Consider the following 14,381-nt stretch of genomic DNA (forward strand, 5'->3'; position numbering starts at 1 on the left):
CTAATGGGGCGGCACAAGTGATTTGGGGCTATTAGCTGGAAACATCACATCTGCATTTCCCAAAATCTCATAAATAAAGCCGCCTGCTGGAGCGCATCAGACCCAGCCTTGAAGTTCGAAGGAGAAGGGAGAGAGACAGAGTGGGCTGAAGACAAGAGACATGCTGGGGGAACGGGGCCCCGGGTGAGGGGGAGCAGGGCCTCAGTGAGGGGGAGCGGGGCCCTAGATGAGAGGGAGCGGGGTCCCAGTGAGGGGGAGCAGGGCCCTATTGAGGGGCAGCGGGGAGGAAGGGAGAAGAAACACCCATGAAACAGAGGGGGATGGTCAGGCCCACCCACCCAAACACCGTCCCTGGAGGGACTCAGAGGGGGTCCTCTGAGGCTCCTGGGGCCCAGCCTCACCCTCCGGGGAAGACAGTTCCAGGCAGATGGGAGCTCAGAGGAAGGATGGAGCGGGGGCTGACGGTCCCTCAGAGAAGGGCTCCAGGCAGAGGGAGCAACGTGTGCAAAAGGGGGGACAGGATCCAGACTGATGGAGAGCAGAAGTGACCCGGGGCTAGAAGGGCCCGATGAGGTGGTGGCAGCAGAGCTGGGAAAACGGCCAGAGTGACCTCGAGTGGGCAGGGGCGCGGGGGGAGGGGCGCCGCCCCTGTGGACGGGGCCAGGGCGAGGTGCTGCTGAGGGTAGAGGTGAAGCAGCAGCCTAGGAGGTGGTGAGCTCCCCGTCTCGGGGGCATGCCAGCAGGGGAGGGAGAGCGCGGGCTGCGGACAGGCCTGAGGAAGGGCCTCTGCTCTGGCCTAGACTCTGGCCACCAGGCACACAAGGACCCCTGGGAAAGGCCCAGATGGGTTGGCAGGAGGACCCCCTTTCAGCCTCTCGGCCGTGGTGTCCGTGTCCGCGGTGTCGGGGGAGGTGGTGCCGGTCAAGCCCCTCCCCTCCTGCCCTCCAGGTGGCCCAGCCACTGGCACTGGCCCCTGGAAATGCGCCCCACCAGGCTCTTAGCGATGCTGGAGTTGGGTGCGTGGATGACTTTGCCCTGATCCTTGTAACTTTGCAATCGAGCGAGGTCCTCAGAAATTCATCGATTTGCCAGAATCAATATTTATTGCAGCTTCAAAGTCCGGAGAGCGGGGAGCTTCGCGCTGATGAATGGAGGCCAAGCAGCTGGGAAGTAGCCGCCCTGCCCCCGCCCAACGGCCTGGCCCGGGCAGGAGCACGGGACCAGGTGATGCACCCCGTGTCACAGACATCCTAGTGTCCTATTAGGTTTGAGCTTCCAAAGAACCAGGGCAATCCAGGGCTAATTTTCCCCGGAGGAAACTTGCTGCAAAAGCCCCAGGAAGCTGGGAGGTGGAAGGGGTGGGCAGCACAGGGGCACCGTCCACCCACCCAGAGCACCTGTCTTGGCTCTGGGCCTGGGCCAGCAGCAGTTCCGCTCGCTGGGCAAGGAAGTGGGGCATCCATCTCCGCGGGCCCCCTTGCCCTGGTAGAGGGCTGCACCTGACCCTGAGGCCTCTTTGGGGACCACCGTGGTACGTGGAGAGCCCCAAGCCTGGCCAGCGTGAGGATCCGCTCAATGCTTCACAATCCGCAGGAGACGGGCTCAGATTTGGAGCATCCGCACGGTTCTGGGGTGTAAGCGCCACCACCATGGCAGATTCTAGATCTACCCACGGCTGTCACGGTGGTCAGGGCTGGGGAGAGCCGGCTCTAGGACACCACCGCCTCGAGGGGATCAGCTCCAGAGCTGCTGCTCCCCCCACCCTGGGATGCCACAGCCTTGGAGGTTAGGGAAAGGACAAGAGGAGCCCCCCCGCCCCAGTGGGCTGGGCCAGTGGGACAGGAGGGTGGGAGGCTCTGGGTCCTCAGGCAGCCCCTGGCCCACTTGGCATCAAGAAACTCGTTCCAGATGGGTTTCCATATTTGAAAAACACCGGAAATGGCGACTATTGGGTAAATATAAGAATTCTTATTTTAAAATAAAGAAACTCATTTCAGAGACATGCAGGCCCCCGCCCCACAGACAGCGTGGACTCAAACAATAAGATCTGCCCACCAAGAAGCGCAGGCGCAGAAGAGAGGAAACCAGGACACAGAGGGGAACTCAGAGGCCCAGGACCCATGCCGGAGCTCAGCTAGCTCCCGGAGAGAGAGACCCCTCTGGGGGAGCCCCTGCGGGAAGGAGGGAGTGAACAACAGAGAACCTGGGGGTGGGTGCTCCCAGCCCACACAGTGCGGGCAGGAAAGGACTCCCACCAAGCCCAGGCAAGGTGCCGCTGGGCTCCGCGGCCAGGGAGGAGGACGATGGGATCCGTTCCCTCTGAAGGCGACACTGGCCTATAACCTGACCTCTCAGCAGCGCACCGGCCACAGGCCACCCTGAACCAGTCCACCCCTGGGGAGGCCCCGCATTCACGACCATCCCTGTCCTGTGGCTTCTCTGCTCTCCTTCCCAGGGCGGGGAAGGGCCTGGAGCTCCACCACCTAGAGGTACCATCCCTGGAAAAGCCAGTGTGAACTGGCAGGTGGCCCAGGGTGGCTGTGTGGCCTGTCAGGTGCCATTGCCCCTCATGGCCTCAGTCTCCTCCTCTGCAGGATGCCTAGAGATGCTGGAGGAGGTGGCGTGCAGGAAGCAAAACTGGTACCTTCCCCCCCCCTCGCAAAGGTGGTGGTCGTGCCAGGCTGGCCCACAGCTGCTGGGCAAGGAAGCAGAGGAGCCAGGCAGGGCGGGTGGGTGGGTGGGCCGAGGCCTCGAAGGGAACCCCCAAGGAGCAGGGGCAGGAAGGGGCGCCTGGTACAAACACAAACCCATCCAAGGCCTGACGGGGGCTCAGAGGGGTTCTTCGCCAACCCAGGGTCCCTGGCAAGTAGGGGCAGACCAGCATGGAAGCCCAGGTCCGGAGATGTCTCTAGAAGGCTTCTGGGGGGAGGAGGCCCTGTCCCCGGCCGCCTCTGAGAAGCACTAATGCTTTGTGGTGGGCACGGCCCGTGCTTGCACTTCCCTGATCCCCAGGGACACAGGATGGCAGTTGGAAGGAGGCCAGAGCCCGGCAGAGAGCTGGGTTCAGTCTCAACCAAGGCCTGAGGCCTTCCCCTCCCTCCTCCCTCCGGGTCTGAGCCAAATCCCTCCTCCTGTGCTGTCCTTGGAGGCCCATCGCCGTCCCCGCTGACGGCTGGCCCACCGTTACTAACACCCTGTTGCTTGTGCCCCGAGCATCTCAGCCTCCCAGATTAAATATAACTGCCTGGGAAATCCTGCAAAAAAGCTGTGAATTCTGATACCTCATTGGCAGGGGTTGAGAGCACGGCCAGGATGGCCCAAAAGGGGGGACCCCCCTCCTTCCAGGGCATGCTGGGAGGCCCTGGGACTCCAGGGGCCACGGTGGGCAGAGAACAGAAGAGGGGCCCATGTGGACAGAAGAGCATCAGCCTCTAGGGCTCCAGGAGGCAGCCCCACGACGATGCCGGCAACGCCGAGAGGGTAGGTGCCCCAGGGGTCCCAGGCCGGGCTGGGGAGGATGGCAGCTTTCGAAGCCACTGGGAGCTGACTGGTGAGCACAGGGTGGGCCGGCAGCCCCTGCCACGATCCGCCGTTGCTGTGTGTCTGCAAAGAGACACCCCCACCCTGCTTCACAGACAGGGAAACTGAGGTTGGCGGGTTGGAGACGTGAAAACCCCTGCCCAGTGCCTGGGCCTATCCAGGCTGCTGCAACCCAATACCAGACCAGGTGGCTGAGAAGTAACCAGGAGGTATTTCCCACGGCCTGGAAGCTCGGAAGTCTGAGGCCAAGGCTCAGTCTACCTGAGTGTCGGGTGAGCTCACGATGGCCATCTCCTCGCTGCGTCCACCTGTGGCCAAAGGCGGGAGGCAACTCTCTGAGCTCTTTTTTTTTTTTAAGATTTTTAAATTTATTTTTTTCACGAGAGACACAGAGAGACACAGAGAGAGAGGCAGAGAGACACAGGCAGAGGGAGAAGCAGGCTCCATGCGGAAGCCCGGTACAGGACTCGAGCCCGGGACCCCAGGATCACGCCCTGGGCCGAAGGCAGGTGCTAAACCACTGAGCCACCCAGGCGCCCCTCTCTGGGGTGTCTTTTATACGGGCTCTCACCCCCTTTGTAAGGGCTCTGCCTTTATGACCTAATCACTTCCCAAAAGCCCCGCTTCCAAGTACCATCACCTGGGGGTTAGAGTTGCAACATCTGAGCCTAGGGAGGGACTCAAGCCCTCAGCCTCTAGCACCCAGCTGGTAGCCAGCTCACCGACTCCCGTGCTAGGGGACCCTGGCCGGGCCGCAGCCTCTCAGAAACCAGCCCCCCACCCCAAGACACTCACTCATCCGGAGGCCTCGACCCCGGACAGGAGAGGCTGCCCCTGTGTCCACCTTCCCCAGGAAGCTGACTGCCCTAGGACAGACTAGCCGCTTAGAATCTGCCCCGCGTCTGCCACCCATTCTGACTCAGGCTCCAGCATCCTGAGCAGAGGTTAGGATTTGGGGGGTGCAGAGGTGGGGCCCCAGATGGAGAGCACAGACTGCAGAGGCCCAGGCAGGCCAAGGACCTTGCCCGGAAGCTGCAAGCAGGACAAAGGCCCAGGACACCAGCAGAAGGCCCCCAGCAGCTGCCCCAGCAAGCGTTAGGCACTCCTCATGTGCAGTTCCCAGCAGGTGGGGTGGCTCCGCCTTCAGAGCCTGGAGGGTGGGTGCTGGCACCATGTATGCCCCGAGCTGGGGTGTCAGAAGGTGCTGGGGTCAGGGGACGCATTGCTGCCCCTGGAAGGAGCAGAGCCCGTAGTCACTGCGTACCGGTGGGAGCCGAGGCCGCAGCCCAACCAGCAGCCCCTCCTCCTAACCCGGGAGCCTGCACCTCTGCGGGGAGGGCCACCCCAAGACACATCCACCTGCCAACCCCTCCTGCCAGTGATCACCTCCTGCGGAGAGGCCACCACGCTAGGCCTACCTCAGGTCTGTCCTCCCTGTTCTGTGGGCATCGATTTCTGTGTTTCCAACAGAGCCTGGAATTAATATCTGGCATTTGGTTGTTTGGGTGGAAACAGCATCAATATTGTCTGCGGGGTGTCCTGGGCCCCTCGGAGAGGCCTGTTCCCGCCCGCGAGCCTGGACAACAGTCCCTGTGCATGACCATGATGCTGCCGAGCGTGAAGACACGGGGAGGCTGCATCACTTGCCTGGGCCGCCCCGAAAAGCCAGTCACATGAGGGTCCTGCCCTGCTGGAGGCTGCGCCCCAACGCCTCCACTGGCACTGCATTCTTCTGGCCTCGTAGCAGCATCCTGCCACCCCCAGAAAGGACCCCTTTCTCCGTGCCTGGAGCAGCAGCCGCCCTGTGCCCCAAGCGGGGATCACCAAGTGCATGGGTTCAAATCCATCCATAGGGTCCATCAGAGCTGTGGGGTGGGTATGTGGCCAGGCCAGTTGGGAGCGGGGAGGACTCTGGGAGGCAGCTGCTGCCGATGGCGCGTGCTAATATGCGGGGGCCAAGTTGGACGCGTCCCACAGCTCCTGCCCCAGGGGCATCACAGGGTGTCTGACACAGTCCTCACTACCCCAATTACAGGGAGATGGGCCGCCTGGCCCAAGGCCACCAGCCACACGCGGTGGCCGGGACCCGTCTTCTGAGCCCTTATCTGCACAGAGATGTCTTTTTGGTTTTCCTCTTTCCTAGTTCGGATCCTCACATGATCATCCTGGAGGCCAGGGTGGAGGAGGTGACGATGATCCAGGAGAGGCTCGTGGGGTGCAGTCAGGGCCTGTGGAGGAGGGCAGACCTAGCCGCTCTCAGGAGGCCGAGGGGGGTGGACAGAGGCCCTTGGGTGGCAGGGCTTCTGTTTGTTGGGATGTGACTCTCCAGCAGGGCTTCTGGATGGCCCACAGACTCCACTGCCCTCTGCCCCGGGCTGGTGCACGGCCCGTGCAGCAACCGTGTGCAGGAGGCGGATAAGCAGCGGGGCCGGAGCTCCCCTCACTGAGGCCCCGCTCGGGCCAGGCCTCGCCGCACCGGCCCAGACATCGGGCAGTGACAACAGGTGCAGCTGTGCAGTCCCCGGGCACAGGACGGGGATCCTGGGGTGCAGACCCTAAGTGGCAGCCGGAGATAGGGCCCGAAGGTCAGGCTGAGGAGGGGAGACACGCGGAGGTGCGGGTCACCTGGGGCGTGGCCAGGGCTGACAGGGCTCCGTCCCTCCCCCTGCTCCACCCTCAGGCCCTCCTGGGGTTTAAGTGGAAGCTGGCCACGCAGGAGGCGCCTGCAGGCCCGGGAAGAGGACGCTGCTCTGGGGACAGGCTGGGGTGGCCCGCCATCCGCAGCGCTGAACGTCAGGCCCATCCAGGTCTGTCACCTTTGAGATCCCCGGAGGCATGAAAAGGGGCCGGGACCTGTTTCCCTGAGGTCCAGTTAGAGCAGTACGGGGCCCCGTCCTCCCAAGGACCACCCATGTGCCAGGACCCACAGCCAGGCCCAGGAGCACCCCCACCCCCACGGGCCACCAGGGGACCCCTGCCCACAATGACCTAACCTGCTTCACGGGGAGGCGATGTGCTTGCACACAGTGGGTGCTCGTGCATTGCCTGACCTCCTACACCCGAGACTCCCTTCCGGGCCCCAAGACAGGAGGGGTTGTCCTGGGATACAGGCTGGATCTTCAGGAGCTCGGGGCAGTGAGCCCCCTGAGCCCAGCACGGCCTGGGCGGAGCCCGGGTGGGGGCGTCCTGTGATGTACCTGCGGTCCCAGAGGCCGTGTGCAGGCCTGACCTGGGGGGAGGAATCGGACCAGCCCCGGCGGCCTCCAGGCTGACCACGTGAGGATTAGAGCCAGGGACGCAAGCGGCTTCCGGCCCTTTATTACAACCCCCCCCCGCCCCCCGTAATCCTCAGGGCAGCTCATTTCCCAGGCTGGCTGTTAGAGAGCCTCTGGGTGCCCCCAGTGGTGGCCCCCCTCGTCCCCTGACCCCATCCCCACCAGCCCCTGCCCACGGCGTCTCCGAGGCCTCCCGAGCAGGTGCAGCATTACAGCTTCTTGTCAAGCAGCCTCCCTGCCCCGGGGAGGGAGTCTGCGCCTTCCGGAAAGGTCCCTGGCTGCAGGGGCTCGCGAGGCAGATGGAGGTCCAAGGGCTGTGCCCTCACACGTCTGCCGCCAGGGATTGACCTAAATCAGTCAGGAACATATGCTCAGGCTCCGTGTTTAAGGACCTGCCCCGGAGTCATTTTTACCATGAAATCCCAGAAACGAGCTGCACTCCCAGCGCCTGACGTGCAGGACGGGGCTGCCTCAGACGTGGAGGAGGTGGCCGGGGGATGTCCGAGCGTGGGGGCCCCGCGGCTCAGTGACCCCAGAGGCCACGGGCTCGGGGCTCCCGGCCTACTTCCTCCAAGCGTTATTTGGCCTCTCCCAGGCCTTGCCCGCCGCCCTGCACCAGACACACGGAGGAGGGGACAGCTGGGCACCCTGAGGCAGGAGCCCATCCTCACTGCGGGGCAGCCACCTCGGGACTCGAAGTGACCCCGCAGACTCTGGCGCCCGGGGTCCTCGGCTGCCCCCACGCAGGATCTATGCCCCCTTCCCGCCCGCCGTGGGGGGGTCCAGCCCCCCGGGAGTGTCCGCGCTGCGCCCTGCCCGTGCAGGTTCATGATCTAGATGACGTGACTGCTGGCCGCAGGCAGAGTCTGTGCCGCGGCCCCAGCCTTTCCCGCCTCACCCCCCGCTCCCCAGGTGCCCCCCGCTCTACTCTGTGAGCCAGGGAGGGTGCTGGACAGCAGGTTCTAACACCCAGGCCCAGACAACGGGCCATGAGCACGCCGGCCCCCTGGACCCCCACACACCTGCTCCGCTCACGGCCATGCCAGCCCTGCTGGGAAGGCAGAGACGTCGGGGCCTGTCCCCCCTGCCGCGCAACCCCGGGCAGGGGGCCACACCCTGGCCTCAGTTCACCCTCTGGGTCGAGAGGGTGCCGGGGAGGCAGCCCAACACAGCTGGCCTCTGCCGTTGCCCAGGTGGGCCCGAGGACAGGTGACCCCCGGCTGAGGAGGGCTCAGGGCGCAGCTCCCTGCTGACTCGGGGCATCCCAGGCTCCCCCCAACACTCCATTCCTGCCACCCTTCCAAGCTAAACATGCTGACAGGTTAACGGGCGAATGACAGGCAGCTGGACACAGGTTCAAGGGCACCAGCGGGCACGAGATGAGGCCGGGGCGGGGGGAGCCTGGGGCCTAGGGATAGACACGCGTGGCTACAGCCACCCCGGCCCCCGGGCGGCCTCATCACAGACAGCCCCACGGGGGTCCAGCGGGGCCAAGCAGCAGCAAGGAAGCCCCAGCCGGCCCTCTCCCTGCCCCAGCCCCTGCTGCTCGTCCCCAGCCCACGCGCCTACCCAGCTGGGCCCGCACTCCACTCAGTCCTATGCCCGTCCGCCCACCTGCTTCACTATTGTTTACTGGAGGGTTTTCTTCAAAAGGGTTTTTTTATTTATTTATTTTTTTACTTAAGTGATTATATTTTGAAAGGAAATCTTACAGCACTACTGGAAATGGAAAACAAGCATTGCAGGCGGCAAAAAGAAGGTGTCCGTACAAACAGAATGGCAACAAAACACGCTAAGGAATCCTGCGAGGCCTGGGACCTGCCGAACGCTGGACCCTCGCAGAGCTGGAGGGACGCTGGTCCCGGTCGCTCCCTGGTGGCGTCCCCGTCGTGGGCTCTTCCACTCCCAAGGAGAGCACACCCACACCCGAGCCAGAAAGCTCTTCCTTTATTCGGTGCATCAGTTAGGTAGCACCTGTGGGGGCTATCCTGTTGGACCGTGAAATAGCTGAACCTCAGCCCCAGTTCAGGACAGGGACTCCCACTCCCTACTGTTTGCCTTGGGCCTTGGGGTCCCAGGCAGCCCCAGGCTCACCTCCAAGCTCTTGCACAAGGCTCTGGGCTGAGCGAGAAGATAGCAGCCCCAACGCGAAGGAGCGTATTACCTGCCCATCACTTGAGCTGTTCAAGGCACTGAGAAGTCCTGCAGGAACCCCCTTGACCTTGTTTAATCCAGGGATTCGTGGGGGACCTTTCTCCCCCAGCCCTGCCCTGCATCTAGAGGGTCTCCTGGGAGGATAGACAGTGGGCATCCCTCCAGGACAGACCACGTCCATTCTCATTGATAAGAACACTTAAGACTCCAGCTCCGCTCCAGCAGCGAAATGATTTCCACCCAGATGGCATGCAGCCATTCTTTCTGTCAGGTCCAGCAAAGCCATAGCATGCATAGGGCTGCCCCAGTGATCCAGGCCAGGAGCTTCAGCCTCTCAGTCCACTTGCCACAAGCCTGAGTGGGACAGTGGCCCCCTCCCCAGGCTCGGCCCTTGGCTGTGTGCTCTCTGTAGGCTTTATCAGCACCTTGGCTGACATCCCTCTATTGGGACGTCTTGTACTGAGGTATAAAAGGACAGTGAAGACACGGTGGGTGTTCAGAGAAGCCTTCCTAGACAGAACATATACTCTTGTCTACTCTTTGCCGGGCCCCAAATCTGTTGGGCCTGACAGGTGGGAGCAGAGGGAGGGGAACCTCCCACAGGAAGCTACGGGGTGTTCTGAGCCAGGGAGGAGGGGTGGGTCAGGTGTATTGAAGGATCTCTAAGAAGCCGTGGCCTCCCCGTTCTGGGGCTGGACCTGCCCCGGAGGATCCGGGGACCGTGGGCAGCTTTGGGGATCAAGCTGCCTGCCCAGGGAGGCCAGTGTGTGTCCCGGACACAGCAGAGCGCACAGCCAGGTGCCTTCTGGCGGGGGCAGCATTTGTAATGGGGCCTCAGGATGGGGGACTGTGGCCTGCAGAGGTTCAGGGAAGAAGGAAGGCCAGGTGGAGGGAAGGGGGGGAGCAGACATGATCCCTGGAAGGGCAGGAGGTGCTGGGAAGCCACGCTGCCCGCAGGCCAGAGGGTGGCCTGAGGGTGCCAGGAGGTGAGGTGGGCTGGGAGCACAGAAGGGGCCACCCTGAGACTCACCAAGCGTGGGAGACCGGAGTCAGTGTCACCAAGGGTCAGGTAGCGGTGGCCACTAACCAGCACGGCATGGCCAGTACATCTCTGTCCCCATGCCCCGGTCCTTCAAGGCAGCATCCTACCCTGTGTGACAGAGAGCAAGTCAGGCCAGAGGGGGCGGCTTCGGGGGTCCACCCCTGGTCAGAGGAGGCTGGGTGGGAGGCTGATCCGCTGCAAGGAGCCACTTCCTGGGTGGCAGGCTCCATCCCTGGGAAGCTGCGGTCTAAACCGACGGCCAGGAACATGGTGGGTAGAATGACATCGGGGCCAAGCCTCCCCACCCCAGGCCTGGGCCCATGGGAGCCCCGCGGCCTGAGCCCCGGCCACCGCGTGCTGCCTCAAACACCAACATGACCACATGGTTGGTAAACTGTCACTGTTGTCTGTGGTTTCTGAGGGGTCCCCAGGACTGGGTGATGTTAGCAGTTGGGCTCAGAGTGCAACGGACCTGCCAGGCTGGGCCTCCAGGGCGTCCCTAAGCCCCCCAGGGGGACTCCCCCCCGGGGTCTAGCCCCAGGCCACCCTTCACTGAGGGTGAAGCCTGTTAGGCCCCTGGGACTCCCCCAGCCTGGCCTCGGGGTGCCAGGGGGCATGAAATCAGAGAGGCAGTGAGTCCCAAGGGCCGCTCCAGTGAACCACGGGCAGCCCCACAGCTGAGCAAGGATGCCAGGCTCACCACCAACACGTCCTCCCCAAGGCCTCACCCACCACAAAGGCTCTCTGTTGCCACAGCGTCGGCTCCATCCCATAATGCACTGGATGGCGGCCAGCCTCCGTGTCGGGGTGGGTATGGTGGCCATGGGGGCCCATGGGGTTGTGGGGGCCGGCGAGGGGGACCGTCACAGGGAGAAGGACAAGATTTATTTAGACCAATAGAGTTGAGTCACCAGCTGGGAGCTTCACAGTTGGAATCTCCCCCGACAGCCCCTGGGGTGGCGAGCGGCCAGGACTGGGACACGCACGTTCCAGCAGGCCGCTTACTCACCCCTCAAAGACAAGGGCCTGTGGACAGTCTGGCTGGTGCCAGGACAAGAGGGCCAAACGCAGCCTCTTCAGCCCTAAATTGTCCTCCTCTTGCCCACCCCAGACGCTGAGGGGATGGCCTGGCCAGGCATGGAGTGGCAGAGGGCTCCTTCCTCACCACCCTAGAAGACCCCAAGGGGCCCCACATGTGCCAGGGACCGCAGACCCCTTTTACCCGGCCACACTCACAGCCTAGGCCCTGGGGTAGGCTCAGGCCCTCGCTCAGGGGATGCTCACAGGCCCCGGCTAGCGTGGCACTAGCAGCCCCCTGACGAAGCTGGGAAGCCCAGCAACTGGCAGAGCCAGGATTTGAGACTCAGGCCCTCACAGGAGGGCATCTGCCACAGGGCATTCGCTTGGGCATCCTTCTGTGCCACCCAATGAGGCTGCAGGACGGGTCCCACAGGAGACACTGCAGTAAGTGTCCCAAAGGCTCAGGCCGGGCTGGGGCACTGGGCACCAGGCCTGTGGTGGGCCGAGGTGTCGGCAGATGGCCCACAAGGCAGTGAAGTCCCATTTCCCAGTCGCAGTGTTGGAAGACTGAGAGGACAGCCAGGTCCACTGTGGCCCGTGAGCCACTGTCGGGAATTGACCCTAAGGAAAAAACAGAGATGCACGTGCGTTCAGGGACTTTTGTCTGAGCCTCGTTCATAACGCAGAGAAGTCATAACAGCCCACATGCCCAACCGGAGGAAGACAGCTCCGTGAATGATGGACCTGCACGCTGGCGGCCAGCGTACCTGTGTTTCTGGAGAATCTCTAAATGCAGGGAGTGTGAGGTTGTGTTAATGGAAAGGCAAGGCCCAGGCACCGGGACCGGGCCAACCGAGATGCACAGGAAATCCACCCCAAGAGGGGCAGGCCCGTGGGACACGCCATCTAGCTGGTGTTCAACATTTTCAGATTTATTATGTCCTAATTTCCACAGAAATGTGCTTCCATTCATCATGACAAAAAAACAAACGAAAAAAAAAACACATGGAAAGTTAAGGCTGGACAGGACAGTAGTCACTCGCACTCCTGGGACCCAACCCCACCGTGTATCTCGAGCCCCGAGTGTGGGCTCCAAATAGTCCCTGGTGCCCTGGCCACCACCAGACCTGGCCCTTCTGTGTTTGTCGGAAGATTTGCTCCATGCCAGCTTGGGGCAGCTGGCCCCACAGGGTGGGGGCACGTGTCCTGCCAAGAGCCATCTGTTCCCACTGTGCGTCAGGCGCCCCAGGCAGGCTCCCCCGCCAGGGACTTCAAAACGGCCACCTGTCTCCGCCTTACCAACCCCGAGCCCTCTTAGGGCAGGGGGCTCCCGGAGGCACCGCACTGAGCCGTCAGGCCCCCGCTGACCACGCTCAGCTCAGCTCGGAGCCAGGTCACTGCCCTAAGGAACCCTCAAGTCTGGCTTTGGGCAGAGGGTGGACCAGCTTAGGATGTGGACGAGGTGGGTGGATGTCGCCTGAAACTCTGTGCACGCTGCGTGTCTTCAGGGCGCGTAAGAACAGCATAGGGAGGTACCTGCCAGGGGGTGTGGGTGCCCTCTCTGCAGACAGGCTTGCTGGGGACACGTGCCCGGGGCTGATGGGACAGACATGGGCATCACTGAGCACATCTTGGAGCGGTCAGATCCGAGGGAGTGGAGGACACACCTCTGTGGGACCCCAGCGGGCCTGACTGCCACACACAAGGCAGGTGCCCTCGGTCCGTGAGGAACAGACAGGGCCAGGGAGCACAGGATGCACACTGAGCCGGGACTGGGCCCAGATGGGCATGACTGTGGTGTCCCTGACCCCAGGCGGCCTGAGGGCTGGAAGAGGCAGCTCCAGCTCCAAGGTGGAGACGCGCGCCCAGGGAAGTAGGGGTGTTGTCACCTGGGCTGGTAGCGCCACGATGAGAAATGGTGAAAGAGCAGAGACGGCGAGGATGAGATGGAGAGGAAGGCAGTGGGAGAAGTGTGGGAGCCAGTGAAGCCAGAGAAGATCAGGTACTTGGGGGGGGCCTGGTCACAGGCTGGGAGCGCGACAAACAGGAAGTTCCACTGACCGCGTGATGATGCCACTTGTCGTTCAGTTAACTTGTCATGCCCCAGAGTGAATCCTATTTCAGAGCCACCGGCCAGGGCAAGGCCTCCCCGCAGTTAAGGCCAGAGCCTGGGATGGGCAGCTCAGCAGCCCTCCCCGATGTCGGGCACCAGGGGAGTCGCCTGCCGGGAGGACCTCGGGCGAGGGTGGCCAGGATACAGGAGGGCAGTAGCCACAGACGAGGCCGTGGGGGTTCGAGGCAGGCGGGGGAGCAGGACGGGACTGCCAGGCTGGGCTGTGAAGGACAAGGAGGGTGGACCAAGCCCCAAGCTGGAGGCCTCTCCAAGTGCCCCAGCCCGTGTCCCTTCCTGGCCCACCTGGCTCCCCACCCCCACCCACCCCCATCTCTCAGTGGTCCTGTCACTGTCACCAGGCACCCTCACCCTGGGAGTCTGTCTTCCTTCCCTCTGGGGCCCTCCCTTCAGCCCCCTGGCCCCTGTCCCACCCCCGGCCCCTCGGTGCCCACGACCCCCTCATCACAGAGTCCCTCCATCAGCCCGCCAGGCCTCCCTGCCGCCCTTCCAGCCGGCCACAGCTAGATCGTGGGGAGCAGTGGTGGCCACCGCCAGCAAGGGGCCCCCGGGGAAATCAGCCAATGCCAATAAACCTGCTTCAGACACCCCACAGTCCCAAGTGCACCATCGCTCTTCCGCATCGACCAGCCCACCAGGGCTGCGAAGCCAGGTAGGACAGGCCCTTGTCCGTCAGCCTCCCCTGCCCTGCCCGGCGCAGCCCCGGAGCCCCCAGCGAGCCCTCCCACGCTCAGCAGTGGGGCTGCAGCCCAAGGTCCAGCATCATCTGGCAGGAGTAGGAGGTGGAGGGTGGGGGCAGTGCCCGCCGCCCCACCAGCCTGACATTTCCAGACAGGCTGGCAGCGCTTCCTCAGCAAGCAGAACAAGCGCTGTCAGTGGCTCCCCAGGCTCCAAATGCCAGCGTGGCCGCCCAGGCATGGCAGGGAGAGGCCCGGCAGCCCCACGGGGGGCAGGCAACCCAGCAAGGCCATGGCAGCGGGGGGTGCTGTGGGGACCCTAGAGCTGGGCTTCTTGACACCACCCTGGGGACGGAGGGCAAGCTCCAGTCTCTGCCAAGTGCAAGGGTGAGGTTTTCCTTCTGGCCAAGAGCTTCCCCCCACCCCCACCCCCGGCAAGCATCTGGGTGCAGCTGGGAACAGGGGCGGGGGCCGTGTGGCCAGGCCTCGCTCTGCTCCTCCCCACCCCTGTGCATGGAGCCCGGACCGGCTCCTCCAGGGAG

At 63.4% G+C, this 14,381-nt stretch overlaps 1 long non-coding RNA gene across 1 annotated transcript; it reads right to left on the reverse strand.

Annotated features, from left to right (window-relative positions):
* Positions 1-8,402: 8,402 nt before the first annotated feature.
* Positions 8,403-11,763, reverse strand: LOC118352419 (uncharacterized). The gene is made up of 3 exons (XR_007406246.1): positions 10,744-11,763; positions 10,000-10,119; positions 8,403-8,803 (listed from the first exon to the last, which is right to left on the reverse strand). It is a non-coding gene; the product is annotated as an uncharacterized LOC118352419 (long non-coding RNA).
* Between the last annotated feature and the right edge of the window lie 2,618 nt (positions 11,764-14,381).

Source organism: Canis lupus, chromosome 26, assembly GCF_003254725.2.
Source record: "Canis lupus dingo isolate Sandy chromosome 26, ASM325472v2, whole genome shotgun sequence".
In the NCBI taxonomy this organism is placed as follows: Eukaryota; Metazoa; Chordata; class Mammalia; order Carnivora; family Canidae; genus Canis; species Canis lupus.